Below are 14,787 nucleotides of genomic sequence, written 5' to 3' on the forward strand. Positions count from 1 at the left end.
CAAACCTTTCGCGCTCCCGTCCAAATCTGAACTGCGAACATTCAAAGTGTTTGTTGGAAAAAACAGACGGGAGATGGATCGTGGTGCGTCGCGCATGCGCAAATATGACGTACCCAATGCACACGAGCGGCGCGCGAGACTGACCTTACGGTACTGCTCGTGCACTGTAATTTAGCGTCTGCCGAGCAGGGTTTGCGGGCAGATGGGAGAGCTGACAAGCTATGCTGCATGGAGGGTTGGGTTGCGTGTGCAGGAGGGGGAGGGGGCAAAACTCTACCTCCATGTATTGAAAGCATCCAGTGCAGGCAACAAAAACCTGTGTTTTGAGCTTCCATGGGCTCCTGATAACCAGCTTTCTTTTCTGACAAGAGGATATCCTCTGTGATGAGCCAGCAAGTGGATCATCACTCATTTTCGTATAAATCACAACGAATATAGCGCAACAAAAGACAGACCGTGACAGACAGCTCAGCAACAAAGGAGACGACAATGCAGTCAACATCAACTAATGGTACGCTACCCTGCTGGCAACGAACATCTGCAAATAACTACGGAACGAATTCTCCTGGCTGCTCCTGACTGCTACCGATCAGGATTGGGGAGCTGCGTACAAGGTTACAGACTTCAGTGTTGTAGTGAGTTATTGTGTGTTTAACAACTAACGTCTAGCACTCTTTTTTGGTTTTTACGACTGACTGAACATGTTTGAAAAGAATGTCAAACAGAACGTACGACAATTTAGAAAAGAGTGGTTAGGTGAGGAACAATCAAGGGCTTGGTTGTTAGAGGTGCCCGGGGAACCTAGTAGTGCGTGTTGTAAATATTGCCGATGCAACTTGAATGTGCGTTTGTCACACGTAATATTTTATGGAAAAAAATAAGAAACAATTAAGAGCAGGTGAACCTTTGTCATCTTTACAACAGTCGTCATTGCCATTTCACTCTATCAAACATACGTATGAACGTGCAGCTGCTGAAGCTGTCTTACGTTGTTTGTAGTTAATCACTGTGCAATTAGACCCATTAACCATCTTTCAGATAGAACCAAGAAACTTTTTCGAAGTTTTGACCATACATCTCTTTTACGGCTATACCATACAAAGAGCAGTGCTTTGATCAGGAACATTCTCTTCTAGCACTTTAAATCAGAACTACCGACAGATGTTGGTAATGGACATTTCAGTTTGCTTATAGATGAATCTACAGACATTTCTGCCACCAAATTGTTGGTTGTGTGTATACTTTTCAAAACAACAAAGCAGAGATATTTCCATCTTTTTAGGAATTGTTTAATTAGGACAGAGGAATGCTGAGTGTATTGTTACTGCAGGAAAGTCATTACTTTTAGATTATGGCCTAGACATTCAACAAATGAGAGGAATTGGTAAGGATAATGCCTCAGTAATGGTGGGTATTAACAAGCGGATTTACCAGAAACTGAAATGTGAGGTCCCTAATCTTGTATTGATCCCTTGTGCTTGCCATTCAGTTCAGTTAGCAGTGTCCTCTGCTGCCCAAATGGCACCACGGAATCTTGACTTCTTAATTTGCGAAAATTATTCTTGGTTTTCAAACTGTTCTTTTCGACAAGCCATATACACTCCTGGAAATTGAAATAAGAACACCGTGAATTCATTGTCCCAGGAAGGGGAAACTTTATTGACACATTCCTGGGGTCAGATACATCACATGATCACACTGACAGAACCACAGGCACATAGACACAGGCAACAGAGCATGCACAATGTCGGCACTAGTACAGTGTATATCCACCTTTCGCAGCAATGCAGGCTGCTATTCTCCCATGGAGACGATCGTAGAGATGCTGGATGTAGTCCTGTGGAACGGCTTGCCATGCCATTTCCACCTGGCGCCTCAGTTGGACCAGCGTTCGTGCCGGACGTGCAGACCGCGTGAGATGACGCTTCATCCAGTCCCAAACATGCTCAATGGGGGACAGATCCGGAGATCTTGCTGGCCAGGGTAGTTGACTTACACCTTCTAGAGCACGTTGGGTGGCACGGGATACATGCGGACGTGCATTGTCCTGTTGGAACAGCAAGTTCCCTTGCCGGTCTAGGAATGGTAGAACGATGGGTTCGATGACGGTTTGGATGTACCGTGCACTATTCAGTGTCCCCTCGACGATCACCAGTGGTGTACGGCCAGTGTAGGAGATCGCTCCCCACACCATGATGCCGGGTGTTGGCCCTGTGTGCCTCGGTCATATGCAGTCCTGATTGTGGCGCTCACCTGCACGGCGCCAAACACGCATACGACCATCATTGGCACCAAGGCAGAAGCAACTTTCATCGCTGACGACGACACGTCTCCATTCGTCCCTCCATTCACGCCTGTCGCGACACCACTGGAGGCGGGCTGCACGATGTTGGGGCGTGAGCGGAAGATGGCCTAACAGTGTGCGGGACCGTAGCCCAGCTTCATGGAGACGGTTGCGAATGGTCCTCGCCGATACCCCAGGAGCAACAGTGTCCCTAATTTGCTGGGAAGTGGCGGTGCGGTCCCCTACGGCACTGCGTAGGATCCTACGGTCTTGGCGTGCATCCGTGCGTCGCTGCGGTACGGTCCCAGGTCGACGGGCACGTGCACCTTCCGCCGACCACTGGCGACAACATCGATGTACTGTGGAGACCTCACGCCCCACGTGTTGAGCAATTCGGCGGTACGTCCACCCGGCCTCCCGCATGCCCACTATACGCCCTCGCTCAAAGTCCGTCAACTGCACATACGGTTCACGTCCACGCTGTTGTGGCATGCTACCAGTGTTAAAGACTGCGATGGAGCTCCGTATGCCACGGCAAACTGGCTGACACTGACGGCGGCGGTGCACAAATGCTGCGCAGCTAGCGCCATTCGACGGCCAACACCGCGGTTCCTGGTGTGTCCGCTGTGCCGTGCGTGTGATCATTGCTTGTACAGCCCTCTCGCAGTGTCCGGAGCAAGTATGGTGGGTCTGACACACCGGTGTCAATGTGTTCTTTTTTCCATTTCCAGGAGTGTATAAGGAGTTGTTAAAAGGAATAAATAATGGAGCCGAACCCCTTAAACTTACAGACCAATCAGACACAAGGTGGTTATCGATGGAAGTTGCTGTTAGTCGCAGTTTAAGTCAGTGGCTTAAACTACAGACACAGTTTGAAATGTCCAGACGTCAGACTGAGTGCTACACAGCTGAACTATTATGTAGTATGTACTCCGATGCCATCAATAAGCTTTATCTTCTGTTTCTTAGACCAATTCTAGAAGAATGTCAAAAGGTCAATAAATCATTCCAATCATGTACAGCAGACCGTTCAAAGCTACTGCAAGACTTAGTACTTCGTATTGTAGGTCTTACGAGGTGGACTGTCACCCACGGTTATAAGGGGGATTTGCTAACGGTGGACGATAGAAAATACAAATCCCCTTAATATTTATCTTGACCATGAAGTAGAGGTTTCATTGGTAAATATGTCCGCCCCCGGTAGCTGAGTGGTCAGCGCGACAGACTGTCATTCCAAAGGGCCCGGGTTCGATTCCCGGCTGGGTCGGAGATTTTCTCTGCTCAGGGACTGGGTGTTGTGTTGTCCTAATCATCATCATTTTCATCCCCATCGACGCGCAAGTCGCCGAAGTGGCGTCAAATCGAAAGACTTGGACCAGACGAACGGTCTACTCGACGGGAGGCCCTCGTCACACGACATTTCATTTCATTTCATTGGTAAATATGATGAAAGAACATAAAATTAACGCAAAAAGCAAAAAAGTTATTCGCAGTAGATGCGAAAATTTTTTGTTTGCTTAGCAGAGGAGCTCCATAGGCGACTGCTGAATAATGTCAAGGTTTTGCTAAAAGTGTGCATAATTGCTCCAGAACAGCATCTGAGGGTGGTGAAAGAAAGTATAATTCCACTAGCTCAGGAATTTCAATTACCTGACATAGAAATAACAAGAATTGGCTTTCAGTGGTCAAAATTAACTACTGTTCAATGGAAAAATGTCGACAGTACAGTAGAACTTTGGCAAGAGATCGCATCGTATAAAGACGCTAGTTCCCAAAAGCCTTTCCAGGAGCTCTCAGATCTTGCAATGATGCTTTTGGGGTTACCTTGGTCAAATGCTGAGGTCGAAATAGCATTTAGCATGCTCAACAATGTGAAAACCTCCCTCAGGAACAAACTTCAAACCAATAAGATACACGCAATACTCATTGTGCGGGCCATATTTTGGCGTGTGAACAAGTGCTGTCATAGTGACGTCTTACCAGTGAATGCTTTGAAGAAAATTGGCACAACGGCTGCGCATCGAGGAGACCAACAATCCAGCACATCAACTGAAGAAGAGGCAGAGGACGGTGTGGATGAACTGTTCTTGTTTTAGTCAACAAAGGTGAGTAAATATCTTTAAATTTGAAACTTCCTGACATATTAAAACAGACAGATGATCTGTCAGGAAGTTTCATGCCAGCGCACACTCCGCTGCAGTGAAAAAATCTCGTTCTGGAAGCATCTCTAAATTTTTGCATCTTCACGTTTTAGTGGCGCAATGACTATTCCATTAAATTTTGGGCATGCTGCGCATGATTTTGGATTCTTCTTCTAATTTTTCGGCTGCATACTGTCCAGCCGTCCGTCTGTTGGCTCATTCTTCAGAATGAGAATTTTACAGCAGAAATATGAGAAAAAGAAGCTGAATGTGTGCGACTGCACGTCCGGAATTTAATGGAGCGTATTTACATATGCTTGTTACTGTTCCATTAAAAAGTAATGTAGTTATATAATAACATATGTTTTATATTTTTTAAATGTTTGTCTGTCTCGTAAGCTAGAGATGAGTATAAAATTTAAAATGAAATTTAAATTTAGTCTTTTTATTTGCAAGAAAATACGGAGATATCCGAGTCTGACGGATTTTAAATGTTTGCTCGATGCGTAAACAAAGAAATGAGCATAATTTTTTCAAATAAGTTTTATTTTCTCTTCATTTTTGCCAGAAAATGTGGAGACATTTCATTTTTACGGATTTTTGGGTGTTGGTTTGACGGAAAAAATAATCACGTGTTGGCAACAATGGGTGTACAGTGCGCCACTTACAATCAAAACTCCAATTGTAATTATCGTAAAATTGGCCTGTACGCTTACTGTCGCTAGCTCTATGTACGCAGCCTTCAGACTAAAACTCCAATTACAGTTATAAAAAACTTCACAAAAGTTGGGTTTAGTAGCGTGATAAACGCTCAACTGTATGGAATATGTAACTGTTACAGTAATACATCAGTATGGTACATATTTATATGTATTAAAAAAAATGACTGCATGTGGTATAAAAAACAGGATGTATAAAAGATACAAAAGGAATAAAATAATTTTTATAAAAATAACTACGGCAATAAGTAGCAAAATGATTCCAGTTGCTTCTGCAACATTGCCCTTTCGACGATAAAAACACAAGAGAAGAACGTAAACAAAAGGACAAATATGCTGCCTTTCGGGAGGTTTGGGATCTATTCAACGCCAACCGTACCTGATATTTTGCTCCCATGCAATTGGTTACCGTCGATGTATCTCCCGTCCAAACTGGATAAGTACGGTCTAAAAATAATAGCACTTGTTGATGCGAAATGTTTTTATTTCTGTGGCAGAATACCGTAGGTGGGTAAAGAAACCACACATAAAAGTGTGTTTGCCCTTACCAACGCAATACGTTGTGAAAATTACCGTACCACTTAGTGGCAGTAGTCGGAATTTTACCGCTGATAATTGGTTTTCATCGATTGTTGGTGCAAAATGTTTTTATTTCTGTGACTTAATATCGTACCTGGGTAAAGAAACCACAAAAAAAGGGATTAGTACCAATGCAGTATGTTGTGAAAATTACCGAACCACTTAGTGGAGTTGGAGTGAGCCATTACGTGTTCGAGGCTGGGGCCCCGTGGTTGCCAAGACATATTCACAAAGGAGCTGTGAGCCCCTGTAAGTCCCTTGCTCCTTCTTTGTATATTAGTCATCTTTAATCAGAAACATAATAACGATCAGAGGTCTCTTCCCGGAATGCCGATCCCAAGAGTCGGCTTATTAGCTGGTTTGGCTAAGCTATCAGCCAGTTCATTCCCTGGGATCTCGACGTGGCCCGGGGTGCATACAAAGGTCATTGAGCACCCACATTGTGCGAGTGCATACAGGGAATCCTGGAAAAGCTTAAAAACTGTTCAAGGAGTCGCTGCAGATGTGAAAGGAATCACCAGTGTAGGAATGGATATGCTCATGAGAATGAGAGATGGCTACCAACTCTGCACTGAAAACACTACAGCCATCCGGCAAGATTGAGTCATCGGTACAGACATTTCTGAACCCTGGGAAAAGCCAAGGATGGAGAAAAATTGGTAGTGGAGAGCCCTAGGCTAAATCAAGTCTTTCAGATCTTGTGATTTATCAAGACATAGCTGTGGTCGATGAAACAACTGGAGTTCAGAGAGGGGGGACTGGATGTGGATTGCAATCATTATCCCTGATCTGGGCCACTGTTGTGGGAGATGGATTTCCATGTTTGGAAAGAGAAGATAGTAGTTCAGATGCTTCGGGGAGCTGCAAGAATGTGTAGTATACTTGACAAGCTGTTGCTGGTGCCTGGGGGAATGCAACGGAGGGATCCCACCCTCTACGAGTAAGCTGTTCACAGGACGGGTTCAAAAGGCACCTGTCGCAAGTGGAAACCCACAGTGATGTATTGGATCTTGTATCCAAAATGTCGAGGATGATGCCGAACCTTATGTCAGACCTCATAATCAAGACAGGACTGCATCAGGACTTTGTAAAGCTGCGGAAGGGTAGTGTGATCTGCACCCCAACTGGTGTTACTCAGCTGGGAATTTCGTTTAAGCTGGTGAAGATGGAGAATCCAAGTCAATCGAGCATCGGAGACCAGTCCTAAAAAGCGATAAGTCTCCACCACATTGTGTAGTTGGTTGTTGAGGTAAAGTTCTGGTTGTGGTGTGTGGTACAATGTTGACAGAAGTGCGGGATGCACGTCTTGGCAGCTGAAAACCAAAACCCATGGGTGACAGCCCATGCCTGCACCTTTTGTATGGTGTCTTCCAGTGGATGTTCAGTGACACCCCACTCAAGCAGCAATAGTAGAGACAAAAGTCGTCAGCATACAAGGAGGAGGATGCTGTGGACTCCATAGCTGCCGTTAGACCATTGATGGCTACTAGAAAGAGAGGGATACTCAGTCAAGAGCCCTGCAGGACACCATTCTCTTGGATACTGGTAGTAATGTTGGAAGCACCAACTCAAACCTGGAAAGTATGGAGCAACAAAAAGTTCAGGATAAAAATCGGGAGGGGATCCCAGAGACCCCAGTTGTGTAAGGCAGCATGGATGGGGTGTCATCCCGTGGTGTCATAAGCCTTTAGCAAGTCAATGAAGAGGGCTATAAGGTGTTAACATCAGGCAAAAGCTATTGAGATGGCAGGCTCCATAAACCAGATTATGAGTAGTGGAACAGTTTTGGTGCAAGCCACCCTGGAACACTGTCAGGAGACTCAAGGAGCCACCACAGCTGCCAGCTTACCATGCAGTCAAGCACCAAAGAACATTGGTGAGAATAATTGGGTGATAACTATCCACCTCTAGAGAGTGCTTATCCAGATTCAGTATTGGTATGATGATGCTTTCTCGCCACTGCAATGCAAACTTGCCTTTACTCCACATGTGGCTAAAGGTGGCAAAGATATACGAGGTGCATTCAAGTTCTAAGGCCTCCGATTTTTTTTCTCCAGACTGGAAAGAGATAGAAACATGCGCATTGTTTTAAAATGAGGCCACGTTCATTGTCAATACATCCCAGAGATGGCAGCACCGCACGGCACATGGAATTTTACCGCCAGCGGCGAGAATGAGAACTGTTTTAAATACTTAAAATGGCGACGTTTTCCTTACTTGAACAGCGTGCAATCATTCGTTTTCTGAATTTGCGTGGTGTGAAACCAATTCAAATTCATCGACAGTTGAAGGAGACATGTGGTGATGGAGTTATGGATGTGTAGAAAGTGCGTTTGTGGGTGCGACAGTTTAATGAAGGCAGAACATCGTGTGACAACAAACCGAAACAACCTCGGGCTCGCACAAGCCGGTCTGACGACACGATCAAGAAAGTGGAGAGAATTGTTTTGGGGGATCGCCGAATGACTGTGGAACAGATCGCCTCCAGAGTTGGCATTTCTGTGGGTTCTGTGCACACAATCCTGCATGACGACCTGAAAATGCAAAAAGTGTCATCCAGGTGGGTGCCACTAATGCTGATGGAGGACCACATGGCTGCCTGTGTGGCATGTTGCCAAGCAATGTTGACGCACAACGACAGCATGAATGGGACTTTCTTTTCGTCGGTTGTGACAATGGATGAGACGTGGATGCCATTTTTCAATCCAGAAACAAAGCGCCAGTCAGCTCAATGGAAGCACACAGATTCACCGCCACCAAAAATATTTCGGGTAACCGCCAGTGCTGAAAAAATTATGGTGTCCATGTTCTGGGACAGCGAGGGCGTAATCCTTACCCATTGCGTTCCAAAGGGCACTACGGTAACAGGTGCATCCTACAAAAATGTTTTGAAGAACAAATTCCTTCCTGCACTGCAACAAAAACGTCCGGGAAGGGCTGCGCGTGTGCTGTTTCACCAAGACAACGCACCCGCACATCGAGCTAACGTTATGCAACAGTTTCTTCGTGATAACAACTTTGAAGTGATTCCTCATGCTCCCTACTCACCTGACCTGGCTCCTAGCGACTTTTGGCTTTTTCCAACAATGAAAGACACTCTCCGTGGCCGCACGTTCACCAGCCGTGCTGCTATTGCCTCAGCGATTTTCCAGTGGTCAAAACAGACTCCTAAAGAAGCCTTCGCCGCTGCCATGGAATCATGGCGTCGGCGTTGTGAAAAATGTGTACGTCTGCATGGCGATTATGTCGAGAAGTAACGCCAGTTTCATCGATTTCGGGTGAGTAGTTAATTAGAAAAAAAAAAATCGGAGGCCTTAGAACTTGAATGCACCTCGTAACATCAAGATATTGTCTCCCACCACGGCAGGCCTGAGGAATGGGATTGCCAAATTAGCTACCAAAAGAATGGCTGTAGTTATATTCTAGACTGTCTCATCAATATTTCCTTGTGGTGTGGAGCCAAGGGCGGCACTAGAGGTGAAAGCATTCCACCTGAGAGCCCATCTGGGCAGGCATCCACGAGAGCAATGCTGAGGGAAGATCAAGAAGTGGTCATTATCACTCAGGCCATCATGTGGATGGATGGGAGAAGACACGGGCTGCAGATGGTAAGGGCAATGGCTGAGAAAGTTCCATGTACAACACTGATGTGTGTGAGGGCACCGGTATCCAGGAGGCGAAGTCAAGTTGTGAGACTAAATTTTCGAGGTCTTTACAATGGCCAGTGATGTGGTTCACTGCACAGAGAGTTATGGGCATTGAAATCACCCAAGATTAGAAAAAGTGCAGGGAGCTGAGAAACCAATGCAAACGATATGTTCCGAGACACTTCACCATCAGGAAGGAGGTAAACATTGCTGATGGTAATATCCTGAAATGCCCTTACCCAAACAGCCACAGTCTCCAAAAGTTTATTAAGAGACGCAAGCTCACTACATTGTGCATCCAGAACATATGTGCAAACACCATCCGACACCTTGTCATAGGTAGTATGATTCTTATAATATCCCCTGTATCCATGAAGGGCCAGGATCTGCATTGCTGTAAACCAAGTCTCCTGTTAGGTAATGCAGGAGGCATGGGAAGTGCTTAGAAGATGCCCCAGCTCAGGCACATGGTGGAAAAACCACTACAAGTCAACTGGACAATAATGTTGTCGATGTACGTGAGGCTATGAAGGGACCAAGGAGGCAGGTTATGCCCTAGGGTCACCTGCTGCCATGGGTTCAGGGGTTAAAGCATCAACGTAAAAGGTTCTGGGTTCCTTTGTGTGGTGTGACCCGTGGCATCAGGGGCCACCGCAATCCCCACCTCAGCCAGAGAAGTGGAAGAAGTGAGATCTGGAGGCATAGAGGCCATTGGAATCTCCTACTTCTTGGAGGACTACTACTTATCTTTCCTATCCTTAGAGTATTTGGATGATTGCGAGGGCCTCTCTAAATCAGTTTAAGGTAATGATGATTGTTATGCCCTTCAACCAGCAGGCTATGGCTCTTTCAGACAGTGGCTGGTGTTCGGTTTTAGACTGGCAGAAGCCTTGGAAGGAAGTGTCCCTAGGGATGCCCTCCTGGCAAGAGACACCAGAGGAGGGTGCTTTTTCTCTGGCTGGGAGGTGAGGACCAATGTCCCGGAGGGAGGAAGGCCAACGATGCCAAAGTAGGTGTACGGGAAGCAGCAAGAGGATAGCCCCCAACCATCAAGAGGTGGTAACAGTTAGGAGTACTGTCACCAAAGGGGGCGATGTCGTCGTAGCTGCAACACATGACACTGTTATACATGCTGGATGCAACTGGCCTCCTAATATGTTAGTTTGTTCAAGTCTTATATTCTTGTATTTTCTTCTCTTTCTGTAAAATGGCACAATCTGATGAGCAGGGAGAATGGTGCTTTCCACCATTAACACAGATTGAGGGAGAGGCACAATGTGTGTTTGCATTCAGCAGTCATCCACTATCACTACATTGGAACACAAAGACATGTGCCCGTATTTAAATGAGGACTTCCTTTTGATAACGACTGCTGGGGTTGTATGGCCACCAGTGAGAGGTATCTTCATCTGCCTCATTTCCAGATAATCTGCCAAGTTGCCACCCATTCTGCTAGGGGGCTCTCCCCATGGTGCCACCCAGCCTCAGAAATGGCTACTTTGCCAGTTATCTATTCCTCTCAGTCCCTGTGCCCCAGTCACAATAGGTATATAGTCCTTGGCATACATGGATAGGTTTCAGATCAGGCACTAACTGTGTGATCCCTGCATAGTTAGGGGGCTACCACCGTGTAGGTACTTCATGACCCACCCGACAATGGGATGGCTCGCATACTGGGTTTTGGGTGCATTACCTTATTACAGGAGAGGGTGTGAAAACGGAACGGCACAAAGGTGGAGCATACACCACATTGGGCGACCTTCCCTGCACAATCCACACACCTGCGGAATTTTGAAAATTGCTTGCACATCAAATCTAACAATGGGACCTTACACTTATTTAATGAGAAGTTGTAGAAAATGCAAGTGGAAACTCTAGTTCCAAATCATAAACCAGGTCCACACAGGGTCTGCACCAAGAAAACCATCCGATGGAGAGGCAAGGTGGAAAGGGATTGTGGAAAAATAAGCTTGCAGCCTGGAAAGGAACTAATGCTCCCAAGGCTGGGGCCCCGTGGTTGCCAAGAAATATTCACAAAGGAGCTGTGAACCCCTGTAAGTCCCATCTTACAGCACTTGCTCCTTCTTTGTATATCAGTCATCTTTAATCAGAAACATCACTAGAGGTGAAATTTGTTTTGTTTGGAGGTGATACAAATGTGGAAATCAATACTAAATCATATAAATCAACATTTCTCGGTTTAACTCGCAATTTTATTGACTTATAAGGAAAAGTGTCTAAATAGGGAGTGGATGTTGGCAACGACAGGTAGTTCCAGAACTCAGAAATCATTCAATCAATCAGAAAGCTTGGTTCATGTACTGTCATAATGACATCAGAGGCACTAGGAAAGCAAAACAGAAAGAGAAACATTCAATTCAGATTTCACAAGTCACCTTATAGGAGCCATCTTCTCACATTGACTGTAGCCATTGTGTTTACCACAAAAGATAGAAATTATGAGAAATGGCCTGAATTTAGTACATAAAATGAATATAGCTATGGCAGGAATAGAGGCAGTGGGAAAATCGGCACTAGAAATAATGTTGGAATCAAAATGGTACCGATTACACGTAAGAAACTGACAATAATCCATGATTTTTCAAGAGATACGTAAATATAGGAACCACCTTATTTCACACGACTAATTTTGGAAGGAAATGTCATGTCAGTTGAATTAACCTAGAAAAGAGTATAGTAAATGTGATTCATATATAATGAAATTGTTTGTAGGGAGTATATCAACCAAAACAAGAATCCATAATTGACAAATTAAAAATGTTAACAATGGTATGAGTATTCTGCTAAGTGAAATAGATACTTTCTTCACTTTTGGTGTTGCAGCACACTGAAGCACAGCGATAGTAATACACTCAGCAAAAACAACGGACTCCAAGGAATAATTTTGCTTTATGGTTGTTTCAGTTTGTACAGGTATAAAGGATCCAAGAACCTCACTACAATCACAAATAACTTTCAAGGAGACAAATACCGCCAAAAAGAAATCAATACAGAAAACGAGACCTGCTACTAATAGGTAGCCAGATACTTATTTATGTCTTTCATTAATGGTGCACCCGTGAATGAAATAATTATGAGTTGTCATCATACAGCCACGATGCGCAATTAATGAAATACGGTACATGAATCAGGTTTTGCACTGCCTTGTTCATTGTAACTATCTTTTCATTGCAGACCACATTCCTTCAGCATTGTATATTCTCCTGTTTCTGGAGCCTTGAAATGAGGGCTATGATTTACAGAGTGGTTCTTGAATCCTTAATCTGCAACACGCTTACATGAAATGAAACAATCAAACACTATTGTTGTCTAAGGTAACCTATTTCATTTATTATCTCCAAAAGTATCTCTTTTGGTTTCACTTGCGCAACTCGAAAAATGCACCTATCATTACCTCTTTCAACAGCGTCAAATGCCCTTCATGCTGTTGCATTGCCCTCCAATTTTTTTCCTCTCCATATAGAGATTCATCAATTTCCACAATTACGTCTTTCCAATGACGTTCATTTTTCTCTTAACACATACAAATACAAACTTCTCTACTGTGCTCTTTCCAATCAACAACACATTGATTCCCAAGTTGTAATTAGTTCCAAATGTATTTGCCACTTAGTTCAAACACCCAAATGTACCTTAGTCACAAAATGGTTCTTAATGGTAGTTTGCAAACCAGGAACCTTTTCTTTCTGAACATAATTTCATGTGCCCATTACCTCTTTCACGTGACACTTCCATATGACACCGACACTCAACCTTCTCTTTGGCACCACCTTCACAACTTTTTTCTTTTGCGGCAACTCCCCTTAGCATGCACCAACCTCAAATAAAACTACAAAAATTCCAAATCAACGTGCTGCCTCATTTTTGAAGGCAGTACAAAGGCTCACTACATGTTTGAACCAATCAATATCTGAACAGATGCTAAACTATTCACTTATTGAAAGAAGCCAAAGACAAAGCAAGTGACGTCACAAAAAGAAAGCAAACATTGAATGTTTAGCGTCAATATCTCCAACTAATCACAAACCACACAACATAAAATCTATATTATATACTGACAACACACCACTTCAAGGCAAAGCATACTTTTACACACTGAAATTACAAAACAAAAGCAACAAAATGATCAATATACATTGATACACAAGTTATGAAATACACGTCACACCCATATTTGATAGCTCAGTTCCCATTCAGGAGAGAAAGGAAATTTTGCACTGTGATACATGTCTAGACATGTCAGATGGGGTATAAAATTTAATATTTAAAAACAAGCACTTGAAACTGTTTCAAGTCAATCACTTAAACAATATTTTTACTATCACGTTCATTAGCGCCCACTAACAGCCAGGCTTTTGCATTCCAAGCTAACCTACACCTTGGGCTACACTATATAGTCAGTTAACAAAGGTAGGTTTTGTACTATCACATTCGTCTGCTTGTCAACACATAAGCAAATTATTACATTCTCATCTAACCTAGACCCTGGGCTAAGCTAGACCAGACCACACACGGAGAGTTTTTTTGCTATCAAATTCATTGACTTAGCTGACTCTTGTCAAAGCTGTTCCATTCCAACCTAACGTAGGCCTCGCACTATGCTACAGATCCATCTGTTTTTGCACTCATTTATGTGTTAAGAATTTCATGCTAATTTGCAAGTCGGTGAGGTAACCATAGGGTCATAAACTGAAATCCATATTTTGAAAATCACTGAAGTGAATGGCAGAGGATATGAACCAGGACATATTTTTAAATGCCTTAACAGTTTACTGAAACATTAAACTTTATTTTTTCCATTGTATTTTCACTAGACATGCCTTTTTCAGAAATGGTTTGTTTTAATTACATCATAAGAGATACAAGAAGAAAGCTCTGAATTAGTTTATAGATTTCAAAAATTTGTGTTTCTGTTGCAGGTTAAAACGAAACACGCACTTTCTTTTGCCCATTGCTAAATGATGAACCAATAAATGAAGTAAAATATGAACAGAGATAAAATTATCTAAAATGAGTAGATGGTTTACTTCAAATATGAAAACAACGTCCACACAATGACCCTGTTGTGTTGTCAAACAATAAATGAGAAGTTATGGCAGAACTAGCAGCCATGCCTCCCCATCGATGTCAGTTTTCAGGGATGCTTTTGCAATACAACTGATAAATGATTTAATTAAATGTGATGGCAGCTTTCACCCTGACAAAATGTAGAATTTGGCTCCAGCAATAGTTAGCTCTCACAGACAACGATATAGTGAGAGGGTTCGCTGGGTGTCAAAATCATAGTAAATCTTACAGTATCTTGCCTTTCAACTATATTCTTTATTAGTGTAACACTGTTCACTATACCTGAAACGATTATACACAGGATTAAACAAAGTTATTACATGAACATA

The 14,787-nt window shown here is 43.6% G+C and overlaps 1 protein-coding gene across 3 annotated transcripts in view; it reads right to left on the reverse strand.

The window, feature by feature from the left end:
• Positions 1-14,787, reverse strand: part of LOC126210584 (zinc finger protein 501-like) — a 299,013-nt gene that overhangs the window by 169,057 nt on the left and 115,169 nt on the right. The window lies entirely within an intron of this gene.

The sequence above is a fragment of the Schistocerca nitens genome, chromosome 10 (assembly GCF_023898315.1).
Source record: "Schistocerca nitens isolate TAMUIC-IGC-003100 chromosome 10, iqSchNite1.1, whole genome shotgun sequence".
NCBI lineage: Eukaryota > Metazoa > Arthropoda > Insecta > Orthoptera > Acrididae > Schistocerca > Schistocerca nitens.